Here is a 17358-nt window from a genome sequence, read left to right on the forward strand (position 1 = left end):
TGAAGATGTTTAAAAATATTTATTTATTATTTTATGTTTTTAATTTTTATTAAAACTACTTTTTATTTTTATTAGATTTTAGAATTTTATTTTTAATTATCAATTTCGGTTATTTCTTTTTGAGTAATTATTCTTCCTAATATCCCCTAAAAAGTTCCTGATTTTATCACAGTTATATAAAGCTCTTAGGCTCATCATCGTATAGGAATTAAAAACTTCACCGGGAAAGGTTCTCTACAACTGCCATGTCCTGATCGACCACGACCATAGCTACCATTAGATATAATATTCTTTTGACGTAGGACTTATGGACTAATGAACCTCTACCACCTTCGGAGTATCCTCCTCCACTCTTGCACCCATTACTCTCCAAAACTCCAGTTCGAGGAATTCATCATACAGGAAGTTTCACTCCTCTCCCTATCTTATTTTTATATTCTAATATCTATCTTTGTAGATTGAGGGCAATGTACATCTTAAGTGTGGGGGGATATTTATTTCATTATCAGAAAAATCCCTGAATGACTTCCTTGTTCTCTTGGAAAGGTCTCATATCGTATTTAGGATAAATTTTGATTGATTTATGACGATGATTGATATATCTTGAATTAACACATAGGCATTTATGCATTGATTGTTTAAACCTCAAGATCTTAGAGAATCAAGCATGATAAGTTGATTTTTAAGAATTTAAAATTTTAGGTTGTTTCCCTAAAGTTACGTATTACTTTGAGTTAAAATTCACAAGTTTTAAACATAAAAGCCATAATTTTTGTGAGATTTTTGAGCCTTTTGAGCATCTATTAATTCTTTCATGCTCACTTTTATTATTGCTTTGAGTGCGTCAATATCGAACTGTTATTTTAGAACTTGCTTGATTATGCATGTTTAGACCACACCATTTGATTTGATATGTCAAAATGATTAAGGCACTTAGGATTAACCCACTCATGCCATGAAAAGCCTACTTCCAGGATTAACCCCTAGTAAACCCCCTTGAGCTTAACAAGCCATTTCTTGTATTACCCTTAATATTAACCCTTAACCTATTATTGTTGAAATCCCCTAAATTAATCCTTATTTTTGTCGAGATTTGAGTTGAAGAAATTGCTTAGCTATGTCTTGTTCTTAATAGTTAGCCTATGTTATTTAACTTGTTTTTAAAAAAAAACAATGTATACACACTAGTAATTCCATATTCTGAGAAGAAGCCCTGTTGTACGCAAGTGATGATTAACTTTTTTTTAGTTAGGCAATTTTTCAATTCAATCTCGATTCTAACCCTTTCTTTCAACTTGTGACCACACCCCCTAACCAAGCCTCGTTACAACCTTCTAAAGACCTTTTGATTGATGTTTCATCTTAATTTATAGTGGTGGAGATTTGATTTTCATGCAAGCCTATGGTAATGACTTTTCATTATTGACTATTGAGTGCTTCATTTATTATCCTTAAACATCTCGAGTGATTTGAGTGAATCTGTAGTGAGGATGTGAAACTCTGTGATATTTTGAATCAATGGTATTACTTAGATAAGGGAAGACACCTGTGTTTGTATGATTAAATACTGAACTTGGAATGTTTGAAACTTTTATGTTCTTTTAGTTGAATTCTCAATGTATGATTACCTATGGATTATTTTGAGATATTATCGATAGAAATTATAAATTGAGAAGAATTTATTTTGATTATGAGTTGAGAATTTTGCTTGAGGACAAGCAAATGCTTAAGTGTGGAGGTATTTGATAAACCATAATTTATACATATTTTTACCCCATGTTTAACACATTTTATGGATGATTTCCCATTAGAATTGGTGAATTCGATGCTCCTAATGCTTTAATTTCATGTTTTATACTTAGGAGAGCATAGGAGAGCGAAAAGAACGAGAAACAGGCCAAAAACAGAGAAAATGGGCCAAAGTACGAAATCAACATGGCCTGGACCTCCTCACACGGTCAGACCACACGACCGTGTCAATTTGGCAGGCTTGAGCATGGCCTAAAGTAATCGCACACGGGCGTGTCACACGGGCGTGTCCCTACGGAGCCCAAGTTGAGTCCAATTCAGAAAAGGCTAATTTTGAGGGCTCTTAGGCATTCCAAAGCCTATAAATACACCCTAGAGGAGGAAGAAAGAAGACACACAGAATAGGGAGTAAGGAATTACTCCAAGGAAGCATATTGATCTATCTTAGAAGCCGAATTCATCATCAAGACTGAAGATCTCTCTTCAATTTCCCCTTCAGGAGTTTTGGGTTTTCTTTATGTTTTGTATTCTTTATTATTCTGAGATGTTTTATTATTTAGTTATGAACTAAATCCCCTAAATACCTAAGGGGAATGAAACCTAAGATGAATCTTGTTATTATTTTCTGAATCGTATGATAAATATTTAACTTGTTCTTAATTATATGTTCTTAATTCTTGTTTTGATATCCCAGGATATTGATTCAAGATAAGCTCTTATTCAGAGGAGGAATAGACCCTGTCTAAGAGTACATTTTACATAATTAAGCGGAGTTGATTGCGCGCCTAGACATAGGGTGACAAGATTTTGCCAGATTAGGGTGAAACCTATTAAGGGGATCCATAGATCGAGTTAATGTAACCCTAAGGTGTTAATTAGAGAAAGGTCTTAATTATTCAATCTAGGGATTAGACGTTATTAGTCTTGAATAGGGATAATAACATAACTTAGGGATCTGTGCGGAACAAGTTAAATGAATAAATAGTCCGATTCGGAGCCAGAATAACAAGTACAGTCTAGGTGGATTTTTCCTTAGGTATTGTCTTAATTCAATCGATTTTCCCAAAAGAAATTTCCCAATTCTATTCTCTATGAATTCTTAGTTTAGATAATTAGTTAGTTAAAACAAAACCTCTTTGTTCTTAGGCTAGATAATAAAAAGACAGTCATTACTAGTACTTTTAGCTCCTTTGGGTTCGATAATCCGGTCTTGCTAAAACAATACTACTGTTCGATAGGTACACTTGCCTACATCACGATAATAGTTACTTTCAAGAACGATTAATTATAAATATTTAAAACCTATCACGAAATCACGCGATCATTTACCTATAACCACCCAATTCATAAATAGCATATGGTCGTGTCATGTGCTTGTGTGTGACACACAATCGTGTGTTAGCCCGTGTGTGCCAAAAAATTACCTTATAATCCAAGTTATAAAACCAAACTCACACATATACCATAAGTATGCACTTAACCATTCTTTGAACCTATTCAAAATGCACCAAAAGAGTACCAAAACATATCATTTTCCTAACTCTAACCAATATGCCTCAAGGAACCATCACAAACATGAAACAATACCAAATTTCATCTCATTTCATACCAACAAAGTGAATGACCAACATATACCTTAATCAAAATGCCAACTTTCATTCATATATTATTGACCAAAAATACCAAATGCACAACCTATGACATTGATATTCAAAACCATCCACATATCATACCTAAAACATCCAAATTTTATCATCAAGCTTTTATACCATAATGTCCAACCCAATCTCACCTATTTAAACATTACATAACATAACTAATCATGCCAATCATTCATATAAATCTATCACTTTTCCCATGCTTAACAACCATATTGAAAATTATCATTTCAAGCCATGATCAAACATATCAAAAGGCCATCAAGCATACATTCTTTATATAACACCATTCACACTTTACTATTACAAAACACTTATATAGAATTCAACCTCTATTACATGCCACTTAACCGAATTGAACGTTAAAAGTGTACACAAATGGAGGCTGGATAGTGTGATCTTCTAGATGATCTGACTGTTAAGTTCTATAAAATGATAACTACAGGAAACACAAAACGGAATAGAGTAAGCTTCTAACAATGTCACACCCCAGAATTGGGCCTAGAAGTTTCGAGCGTAAAATGAGAATTTTATCTTTAGTTTGTTTGTGAATTTCGTAGCATGGTAAACCAAAATTATTTTCGATCATAGCTTTTGAAAAATTAAATCAATTTTTGAAAATAATACTAAAAAGGCTTTCAATTTTAAAATAAGGAGTGATTTGTAAAATAGTCTAATTTTTGAGTGTTTATAAGGCAATTAAACCAAACTTTAAAAATAAACCTATTTGTAAAATAGTCTTTTGTGTTGTCGCCCGTTTGCATTCCTTAGTCTTATTCACCAAATTTTGATTCTCAAACTACATTCTGTTAATTTCTATCATTACCCAAGCCATAAATCTTCATAGAATCTCAAGAAAAACACCAAAAAACATTATAGATTTCTCCATTGTTAAGCTTTTAGGTTTTTTGGGTTCTTGATCAAACACTCAGTTTTTCATCAACTAAGGTAACCATTCATCTTTCTATTAGTTTTTAAATTTTATCTAGTCTTTTAAACTGAGTTTTAGTCATTAAAACGTATCTTTTAAATAAAAGACAAAAATTAGGTCGTTAATGGTGGATTTTAGGATTTTGAAAAAAAATGTGGTTTCAAAGTGTTTTTCAATTAGTTTTGATGTAATTAGAGGGTTTATAAATTTAATTTAAAGTTTCGTTAAGGATTTCTAAGGATTTAATGAACTTTTGTGAAAATTACCATAACATGTCGAAAAATTTTGATACCATGAATTGGGTAGTTTTACGTAGTTTAAAGGTTAAGAATCTATCATAGGTGAATAATTAGATGAATGAAATTCATTTTAGGCAAAAAGATTAAGTATAACCGAGATATTTGAATTTCAAGTTTGCTATGTCGAAGGTTTCGATTACAAGAGAATTTAGCTTAGGCTTGTGTTTTGATTGTTTGAAGTGAGTCTTTGGCTGATTGTTGATGTGTTGTTGTATGATAAAGGCAAGGGAAAGCTAGTTTAAACTTTCAGCGAGTACCTTCAATGAGTAAAGATAAAGGCAATGAAAAGCTAGTTTAAACTTTTAGTGATTAAGCGAAAACGCCAACAGTGAGTGTTTGGAATCGCTACTTGTAGACATGATTCATAGTGTTAATTGGGAGCTTGAGAATGACCTAAATCCCTATCTTAAGTTCTGAGTGTAAGCTTTCTATTTTCCTTTCTTTATTTTGGTAAATTATGTGATTATGTGAATAATTGTGGATTGATTATTATGATGTGATATCGTGATAGGAGAAATGTGTGTTGACTATTGTGAATTGTGTTGTGTTGTGGGCATGATATACGTGCCAAATGACAATTATAATGATATGCTAAAAAAATGCAAATTTTCGGTATTTATATATGTGTTGAGTTATGGGATGTGATATTATTATTACAGGTAATATGCGAGAATACTTGTATGTGATATATGATGTATTGATTTTAATGCACACATATGTGGTTGGTTATGTGATGGCTCGATGAGCATTATTTTGCACTTAAAGTGTAATTAAATGTGAATTCAATAAGCATGCATTGTGTACAAGTTGTGATTTAAATTGATGAATATAAACCGAGATGTTATACATTAGATCAGTAATTAAAATATGTTGTGGATATTTTGGCCTTGTGATCTTTTGAAACAGTTGGATATAGTTGGCATGCCATAGGATTGTAAGTACTCACCCATATGTGTTATTTGATTTAAGCATTGAGGCCTTGAGACATATCAGAGAGATAATGGAATGTTATCTAAGCTCCATTCAACGAAACATGTTTGGTGTGATGGAGAGTGTTAGCTATATGCTACACTTTTTGGGATATGTTCGATTCTACGAGTCATTTGGTGTGTTGGAGATCCGTATATCTGATGTGTGGTGGTAGATCCCACTTTTATGTTTCATAGCCTCAAGTGCCAAATTATCGTTTAAATGTGATCTTATTTGTTGTGATAATACTACGTGAGATGGACACATAAACATGTGAATAATATGCTAACTGAGTTTATTTAAGTTTCATGAAAATGTTAGTATGTTCTCATAGTGAATTACGTATGTAAATGTTGTTTGAGTCATTCTCACTTAACTTGTGAATGTATATGAATATATAAGATAAACTTGTGAGTTATTGAAGCATGTATATGTTGTTTAGTCTTAATGAATTATTGTAAAATGAATAAATGAAGCATGAACACATAATTCTGACTCGACTAGAATATAGTTGTGAATGTGTTGTAGTATGCTTTTATTTAACCTTTGATATTGTGTATACATTATGGTTACTCTGACATTCATTGAGCTTGTTAAGCTTACCCACTCTTTTTTAAACCATTGCAGATTAGTTGTGTCCTGGTGTGAGCGGTGTGGTTCCAAGGGAGTGATCCAAGCAATACATTAGCTTTATTTTGTAGGTGTTTTATGATTATTATGTTGAATTATGGGAATGAGGTAATTTGGTAGAAATATTGCATGTTATTGCCATTATTCTTTGGCTGATTTTGCCTTGATGTCTTGAGTATTTTCGTAACTTATTTGCTCTTAGGATTTAAAGACTTGGACCTTGATATGTTGATTCTTGCTTGAACATAATTTGATGTTTTGAACTGTTATTATAGTCGTTTCGATGATTGTTTGAAGATGTGAAAGCTGTATGTTGATTGGATTTAAGCTAGGTTAAGTTGATTGCTTTAAAATGCTGTATTTTTGTAGTCTAAAGTAGCGGTATCAATATTCGGGTTTTAAAAATGATACCTTTATGATTTTTAAATGTACAGGAAGTCCGTTTTGCAGTTTGGTATCGATTCCATATCACGAGTATTGATACTCGGGGTGAAATAATCGATACCTTAACAAAATGCTATTATGGTCTCAATTTTCCAATCGATACCAATACCTTTTGAGGAAATATCGATACCGTTGCTACAGTATTGCTACCTACGTACTTGTTCTGAAATTTCTACTATGTGGTTCACAAGCATGTATAATTGTAGTATTAGTTCAATGGAAGTATGTCACGCATGGCATAATGTTGGATGTTGTATGTTAGACTGAAAGTCGCATGAATGCTAAATAAAAGATTGATTTTCTTAATAATATGACAATTTACTATGAGTGCGATGTGTTACGGTGGTGTGACATCCTAATATTTGGGCTCAGTGACCAAGCCCGGTGTAAGGTGTCACAAATAAGCTTAGTAAGTTCATAAGTAGAAAATAATGTAACTTACCTTAATTTGTAAAGTTACATAACAAAATAGTTAACTAAATGTTTTACCGTGTTACCACAATTCATACCAAAAGGTGAGTTCATCACATTCATTTCATATTGATCTGTCGTAATCTATTGTAACAGATTAAACTAGTTTTCAAACTTAAAGAGCTTGAATATAAGCAATCCTATTATGTTTTATTTAGTTTTTCTATTTTAGTTTCCATTTAGTAACAAGTGTGATTTGAGCTGATTTTATGATCTTAGAGGCCGAAAGAGGCCTTAGGGAAGACTAACGTATTTGGTAAGTGTGCAGGACACCATTTGGAGGCATGAAAGCTCAAATTTGGTCGCCATGTTGCAACATGAAAGTCTAATGTCGCAACATAGTTAGTAGAAGGGCAGAATCACTATATTACCTTCGATGTCGCAACATAGCTAGTGGATGTCGTGAGACACCCTTGAAGTTAAGTCTAAGCCAAGCAACTTGCCTACGATGTCGTGACACTGGCCCTGTATGTGAAAACATTAACGAGTTGAGGGTGTTTTAGTCCACACAATGTATTTCATTTAAAAACATTAGTTGACCTAGGGTTAAGGACAATGGCCAACCCTAATGTTATAAATAGGCTCTGTGGAACAAATTTAGGGGGGATTTAGAGACAGAAACTATTTTCTTGGAATTTTACTTCGTTTTTAGTTTTTCTTAGTTTATTATATGTTCATGTAATCGGAAGATTGATCGCGTGATTCGTAACAAGTTATAAATATTTATAATGAAGATCAAACCTAGACTAACTATTATCACGAAGAAAAGGCAAGCGCACCTATCGAACAATAGTATAGTAATGGCAAGATCGGGATATCGTACCCAAGGGAACCAAAAGTACTAGTAATAACTATCTTTTAATTATCTAGCCTAAGAATAAAAGGGTTTGTTTTAATTAACTAATTATTTAAACTAAGAATGCACAGAGAAAAGAATTGGGGAATTGCTTTTGGGAAAATCGATTGACTTGAGACAATACCTAAGGAAAAATCCACCTAGACTTTACTTGCTATTCTAGCTCCGAATCGGACGATTTATTCATTCAACTTGTTCCGTAGAGATCCATAAGTTATGTTATTATCCCTATTCAAGACTAATAACGTCTAATCCCTAGATTGAATAACCGAGACTTTTCACTAATTAACACTCTAGGGTTGCATTAACTCGATCTATGGATCCCCTTATTAGGTTTCACCTTAATCCGGAAAAATCTTGTCACCCTATTTTTAGGCGCGCAATCAACTCTGCTTAGTTATGGCAAATGTACTGTAACACCCCTATCCCGTAACCGTCGCCAGAATAGGTAAGGGGCATTACCGACTTGTAACTCATGTCAGAACAGTAAAATTTTGAACCTTTTCTTGAAATAAAGATCGTTTATTTAAATAAGTACTAAGCACAGCCAGAGGTAAAATTTAAACTTCACTAAGTAAACATTCAAAAGATGACATTTTCGCATGGCTTATATACATTAACCAAAAATATTCTTCCGCCACTAGTCTATTCTATACATGCCATAAAATAATTCTAAACATAACAGTAACAAGCGGTGGATAGTGACAGTGTGACTAGTTGCTGACGATCCCCGAGCCTGTAGCTTCGTAATGAGATCTATAAAACAGAGGAAACAGAGTAAACGGAGTAAGCATTACAATGCTTAGTAAGTTTTAAGCAGTGTCGACAGCCAACAATCAAATTATAACATAGTTGTTCGTATTTTTATTTCACTCTTCCTTCGGGCATACCATCCCTTTACCGAATATGCACATCTCATCATATACAATAGGCAGATAAACTTTCACATAAAAGTGAGCTTATGTGACATAGATATATTGTATGATTTCACATAACCTCTCACACTGATCCGATGTCACATAATCATAGAAATAGTCTCATAGGTTGCTCTCGTATGCATCACATAACTACCTTATGATTTAGTTCAAATCAAGCTCACATATAAACTTGGAGTACATACATGTTTAACCTTTCGCATTGAATATATTTATAAGCAATTCTTATTACGAAGCCTGATAGCTTTAACCTCTACTCGGATTATCGGCGAGACCTTTAGCTCAGACGAAATCACCACACGAAGTTATCGGGTCTTACCCGGACAAAATCTCCACACGTAGTCATCGGGTCTTACCCGGACATAATCTCCACACGTAGTCATCGGGTCTTACTGGGACATACTCTCCACACGTAGTCATCGGGTCTTACCCGGAATATATTTCCAAGTTTCATGTACATTTAATCACATGTTACAACATTCACATCGACTGCCATATTTGTAATTCATTTGCCTCATCAAATATCTAATAATACACACCTTTCACATTTGGTCGTTCGGCCACAATATACGCACATTGCCTACATATTTCACACTAGCCATTCGGCTTTACCACCTATACATATCTCATATATATATTTCACATTGACCATTCGGCTTTACCACATATGCATATCTCATATTCACCACATTGGCCATTCGGCCTTATCACACATATGCATGCTCACATTCATCATATTGGCCATTCGGCCTTATCGCATATATGCATGTTCACATTCATCACATTGGCCATTCGGCCTTATCTCATATATACGCATTCACATTCATCACATAAAATCCTAAATCAAAATATAAATTTTCATGTATTCACATCACAATTATCCAAATATACTTCACATACCACATATACTATCATGTATACACTTTGTCTTGGTCGAATCTACATCAATCATTTTCCAATGAATAATTCAATTTCACGCCATACTATCATTTCATATTCGAATACTCATAAACTTACAATTTCACAAATTTTAATATCAAAGATCCGTCTAACACTCATATATCGTTTTACAATATCACGATTTAGAATTCACGTATGGGTTTAATCAATAGCTTATGAGCAACTAAAACAAGTTTTATCCATGTTTACAACAAAATCACATATTCACTACGAGCTGTTTTCCTGAGCAATAGTCACTAAATTATTTATAACTGGAGCTAAAAAACTCCAAATCACTTGTTGTTAATTTTACCTGAATATAGACTCATATATCTTCCATCCATAAAATTTTCAGAATTTTAGGATTTTCCAATCAATACCAGATTTTTCTTAAAGTTTCCCCTATTTCACTGTTTGACTAATCTGACCACTCCTCACTACGAATCGAATTTTTCATTGTACAGAATTCATAATGTGTTATATTTGATTTCATTTGAAACTAGACTCATTAAGGAGTCTAAGCATCTAAATATTATCTTATAACCATTTTTGTACAAATTATAATGATTTTCCAAAAATAGAACAGGGGATTTCGGAGTCATTCTGACACTGTCCCGCAGAACTTTAAATATCTCTTTACAGGAAATTTCTTTGCTTCCACGGTCTCTTTTATAAGAAACTAGACTAACTAAGCTTTGATTACATATTTTATTCAGCCTATAATTCCACACCAACAATTTATAGTAATTTTCTAAAATTACGTTACTGCTGCTGTCCAAAGCAAATTATTACAATTTGCTCTTAAATTTCCAAGTCCAAACACTTATGAACTTACCATTTGAGTTTAAGACATATCATGGCCACATCATATCTTATTAAATCAACTCATTATGTCCTATTATGATTGAATTTACTCAACGTTTAATCACTTAAAACTTACCTCGGAAGTGGTCGACGATTAGATGTCCACGGTTATTCGTTTACTTTCTCTTTTCCCCTATCCGACTTTGATCCTCTTTGCTCTTAAGCTTAAGTAAAACAATAGATTTGCTTAAGTACTTAACTAATATTATTCACTTAACAATCACATTTGGCAATCACATATCATTTAATCTTTGATTAACCAATTTAACACATACCAAAATCCAATCATACATCTAACCTTTATCTCAATACCAAACCGAGTTATAAGATCATACATTATACTAAGCATATCATTAAACATACCTATTCAATTTAGCTAATTTCATAGCCGATTAATCACCTTACCCCACATTACTCAATGCCGAATATTAACCCAACATCACAAGCATAATCACCATGAAACTTACCTTAATACACATTTTATCCCATTGCCGAATACATGTATATATATCATCAAACAAATATTTATTCACATAACAACAATTCATTCACATCTCTATAACTAAATTCATATTCGACAATGGCCTCCAATATAGTGACCGATTCTTCTCAACTAGCACCAAGGAGGACTTAACAACGAGGACTTTACATTCCCTTTCGAATTTTAAAAACCTCAGGGTTTACCATCACAAGAAGATACATCCTTCATTCAATCACACTCACCAAGTATTATGTAATTACTCAAAAATGCAACCAAAAAATGGGTTGCCCTAACATAAATCATACACCACACCATCAATTGAAGGTTAATTCATGGTAACATTAGTATTGAAAGGTTGCATTGTGGGTAGCCTAAGAGGACTCGCAACACTTGGCTTAATTGCTGTAACATATCACATTCGGAGGCTGATTCGGACAACATCAATAATACAATATTTAGACAGCATAAACAGGGCAGCAATTAACAATACCAACAAGGTAAAATTCGGACAGCAATTTAACGGTTTCAACAATTATCAAACACAAGAAAATAAAAGTTCAAGGAAAACTCACCAAGGTTCCCAACACCGATTCTACCTATTCAATTTGCTCCTCCCCTTTTCCGCTACAGCCTTCTCCCACCTTTTTAGCCTTCTACTTGAAAATTTCAACTTATAAGCAAACAAATTTCATGGTTTTCCACTACATGCAGCCGACCTCTCCTCTAGCTTCATTTGAAAGAGACAAGGAAGCAAGATAGAAAAATAAAAGTTGAAGTCTTTCTTTCTTCCATTCACGGCAATAGAGGGGGGCATGGATGAGACAACTTTGTTTTCATCACCCCTCTCTTTTCATTACTTTATTACTAACCTCTTATTTTATTCTTTCTAACATAACACACTAACACAACATGTTTCCAACATGTTTCACCCCATAGCATGACCGGCCACTAGCTCTAATTTTGGGTAATTTGACATGCAAACCCATCATTTTCATAACATGCATTAATAGGCCACTTTACATTTGCCTAGCACATTTCTAAATTTTCTCACATAAGTCCTATTTAATAAAATTCACTTACAATTAACAAAATTCAAACATGAAATTTTCACACATGCATATATACATATAATAAGCATCAACTATGACGGTTAATTATTTTTATGACTCGATTTTGTGGTCCCGAAACCACTTTTTGACTAGGGTCAAATTAGGGGTGTCACAACTCTTCCCCCCTTTAGGGATTTTCGTCCCCGAAAATTTCTACTGATGCATAGTTTAGGATAACGTCCTCTTATTGAATTATATTCATATAAACATTAGCTCATCGATAGCAATTGTAATTCATTATTGATTTCGCATCGATCTATAAAATCATTTTCTTATCTTAAAACAAATACATAAACATTTCTACAAGTATGCACATATATCTCATTTTCTTGATTTCATAAGCAATAATCACTTAATTTAATTCACAAATGCATTTCAAACACATATTAAGCACATATTAACATGTATAATTCACATCATCAACCCACATATTTGTAACCCACATTTTCATTCATGTATAAGCTGTAACCTGACCGAAAGTACACATATACTCAAACATCCCAATAAATATCCTTTATAACTCCATCATATCTCACTATTCAACTTAACTTATTTCCAACAGAAAATCAACTTCCACATACCTGAACATTGAATTCATTTAGCACATTCAATCACCGTTAACGATACCCGTATACAATCGATTTGGCATACAGCCTCATATAGTATACCGGCATGGGATTTATTTTAGCACATAACCCATATATCCAAAATTATCAGCATTCATCAAAAATTCTTATAGACTTTCAAATGTCGAACTTAATCGAAATAATTCCTTAATTATGATTAACAAAAAAAAAATAGGGGTCATTTAGCAATAGCACATATGACTTCATATACCAAGCATTCCATAGACTAAATCCGTAACACATTTATAACATGAATTCATTTCTTAACAACATATCCACCATCTTTTTACGTATTCACTTATTTAGTATACATAACATAATATAATATGAACTCACAAATTTTTACTTTTATTTGATTTTCACATTCCTTCCGTACATACCTGTATCACTTATTCTGATCTTACTTTATTTATCATCTTAAATATACCCGTTGAATCCTTCGAAATCATTACGGATACTCATTAAGCACATATAGCTCTTACAATGCCATATTCTAGATATGGTCTTACATATTCTCACATATCGAGCCGATGCCATGTCCCAGACATGGTCTTACACACTATCTCAAATCAATGCCTTCGTCCCAGACGAGGTCTTACATGAATTCCACTTCACACACTTAGTGCCCACTAACCGATCTCGTACTCATAGTGCTCGGTTAAAGGAATTTGCACACACACAGTGCCTCTAATCATTCACACACATAGTGCTTTTATTCATTCGTTATTACACATTGAAATGACTTAACCAAGTCTATAAACATCATGTATGTACACTTTTAAACATATCATCTCATTTAAATTTGAATCCGTATAGTAATGAACACTTAAACTTTGCTCAAATTACCGGCACGAAGCCTACTAGGCACGAAGGCCCGAATACACGTCACCAGCATGATTGCTCTTCGGGACCTAGCCCGGATATAACACCAGCACGAATGCTCTTCGGGGTTTAGCACGGATATATCACTAGCATGAATGCTCTTCGGAACTTAGCCCGGATACATCACTAGTACGAATGCTCTTCGGGACTTAGTCCGGATACATCACTAGCACGAATGCTCTTCGGGACTTAGTCTGGATACATCACTAGCACGAATGCTCTTCGGGACTTAGCCCGGATACATCACTAGCACGAATGCTCTTCGGGACTTAGCCTAGGTATATCACTCTCAATTCTCTTGTACATATACACATATAGCAATACACATTAGTATATCATTTACATTACTTGAATACAAACACAACATGCTTATCGACCATTAAACTTCCAGTTCCATAGCCACATACAAAAATCACATTTATAGTCATAACACTCTTTCAAAATTGCATCACTTATACCCTTATAATTCAATCCAAATCGAAATTCAAATACAAGTACATGATGCGTACCTGATCAACTTAATAATTTAGGCATATCTAAGTGAAGTTATATCGCAAATTCTCATAGTCAGAAGCTTGCTACAGCTCGATCGGGATCAAGATTCATTACAATACAACAAACACATTTTAATAGTAAAAAATCATCACACTATCATTCTATCACTTTATGGCATGTATAAATAGACTCACGCGTGCTACGTTAGTCCTAGAATCGACTAAACTGTAGCTCTGATACCAATAAAATGTAACACCCCTATCCCGTAACCATCGCCAGAATAGGTAAGGGGCATTACCGGACTTGTAACTCATGTCAGAACAGTAAAATTTTGAACTTTTTCTTGAAATAAAGATCGTTTATTTAAATAAGTACTAAGCACAGCCAGAGGTAAAATTTAAACTTCACTAAGTAAACATTCAAAAGATGCCATTTTCGCATGGCTTATATACATTAACCAAAAATATTCTTCCGCCACTAGTCTATTCTATACATGCCATAAAATAATTCTAAACATAACAGTAACAAGCGGTGGATAGTGACAGTGTGACTAGTTGCTGCGATCCCCGAGCCTGTAGCTTCGCAATGAGATCTATAAAACAGAGGAAACAGAGGAAACGGAGTAAGCATTACAATGCTTAGTAAGTTTTAAGCAGTGTCGACAGCCAACAATCAAATTATAACATAGTTGTTCGTATTTTTATTTCACTCTTCCTTCGGGCATACCATCCCTTTACCGAATATGCACATCTCATCATATACAATAGGCAGATAAACTTTCACATAAAAGTGAGCTCATGTGACATAGATATATTGTATGATTTCACATAACCTCTCACACTGATCCGATGTCACATAATCATAGAAATAGTCTCATAGATTGCTCTCGTATGCATCACATAACTACCTTATGATTTAGTTCAAATCAAGCTCACATATAAACTTGGAGAACATACCTGTTTAACCTTTCACATTGAATATATTTATAAGCAATTCTTATTACGAAGTCTTATAGCTTTAACCTCTACTCGGATTATCGGCGAGACCTTTAGCTTAGACGAAATCACCACACGAAGTTATCGGGTCTTACCCAGACAAAATCTCCACACGTAGTCATCGGGTCTTACCCGGACATAATCTCCACACGTAGTCATCGGGTCTTACTCGGACATACTCTCCACACGTAGTCATCGGGTCTTACCCAGAATATATTTCCAAGTTTCATGTACATTTAATCACATGTTACAACATTCACATCGACTGTCATATTTGTAATTCATTTGCCTCATCAAATATCTAATAATACACACCTTTCACATTTGGTCGTTCAGCCACAATATACGCACATCGCCTACATATTTCACACTAGCCATTCGGCTTTACCACCTATACATATCTCATATATATATTTCACATTGACCATTCGGCTTTACCACATATGCATATCTCATATTCACCACATTGGCCATTCGGCCTTATCACACATATGCATGCTCACATTCATCACATTGGCCATTCGGCCTTATCCCATATATGCATGTTCACATTCATCACATTGGCCATTCGGCCTTATCTCATATATACACATTCACATTCATCACATAAAATCCTAAATCAAAATATAAATTTTCATGTATTCACATCACAATTATCCAAATATACTTCACATACCACATATACTATCATGTATACACTTTGTCTTGGCTGAATCTACATCAATCATTTTCCAATGAATAATTCAATTTCACGCCATACTATCATTTCATATTCGAATACTCATAAACTTACAATTTCACAAATTTTAATATCAAAGATCCGTCTAACACTCATATATCGTTTTACAATATCACGATTGAGAATTCACGTATGGGTTTAATCAATAGCTTATGAGCAACTAAAACAAGTTTTATCCATGTTTACAACAAAATCACATATTCACTACGAGCTGTTTTCCTGAGCAATAGTCACTAAATTATTTATAACTGGAGCTACAAAACTCCAAATCACTTGCCGTTAATTTTCCCTGAATATAGACTCGTATATCTTCCATCCATAAAATTTCCAGAATTTTAGGTTTGGCCAATCAATACCAGATTTTTCTTAAAGTTTCCCCTGTTTCACTGTTTGACTAATTTGACCACTCCTCACTACGAATTGAATTTTTCATTTTACAGAATTCATAATGTGTTCTATTTGATTTCATTTGAAACTAGACTCATTAAGGAGTCTAAGCATATAAATCTTATCTTATAACCATTTTTGTACAAATTATAATGATTTTCCAAAAACAGAACAGGGGATTTCGGAGTCATTCTGACACTGTCCCACAGAACTTTAAATATCTCTTTATAGGAAATTTCTTTGCTTCCACGGTCTCTTTTATAAGAAACTAGAGTAACTAAGATTTGATTACATATTTTATTCAGCCTATAATTCCACACCAACAATTTATAGTGATTTTCTAAAATTACGTTACTGCTGCTGTCCAAAGCAAATTATTACAATTTGCTCTTAAATTTCCAAGTCCAAACACTTATGAACTTACCATTTGAGTTTAAGACATATCATGGCCACATCATATCTTATTAAATCAACTCATTATGTCCTATTATGATTGAATTTACTCAACGTTTAATCACTTAAAACTTACCTCGGAAGTGGTCGACGATTAGATGTCCACGGTTATTCGTTTACTTTCTCTTTTCCCCTATCCGACTTTGATCCTCTTTGCTCTTAAGCTTAAGTAAAACAATAGATTTGCTTAAGTACTTAACTAATATTATTCACTTAACAATCACATTTGGCAATCACATATCATTTAATCTTTGATTAACCAATTTAACACATACCAAAATCCAATCATACATCTAACCTTTATCTCAATACCAAACCGAGTTATAAGATCATACATTATACTAAGCATATCATTAAACATACCTATTCAATTTAGCTAATTTCATAGCCGATTAATCACCTTACCCCACATTACTCAATGCCGAATATTAACCCAACATCACAAG

This window comes from Gossypium hirsutum, chromosome A10 (assembly GCF_007990345.1).
Source record: "Gossypium hirsutum isolate 1008001.06 chromosome A10, Gossypium_hirsutum_v2.1, whole genome shotgun sequence".
NCBI classification, from domain to species: domain Eukaryota; kingdom Viridiplantae; phylum Streptophyta; class Magnoliopsida; order Malvales; family Malvaceae; genus Gossypium; species Gossypium hirsutum.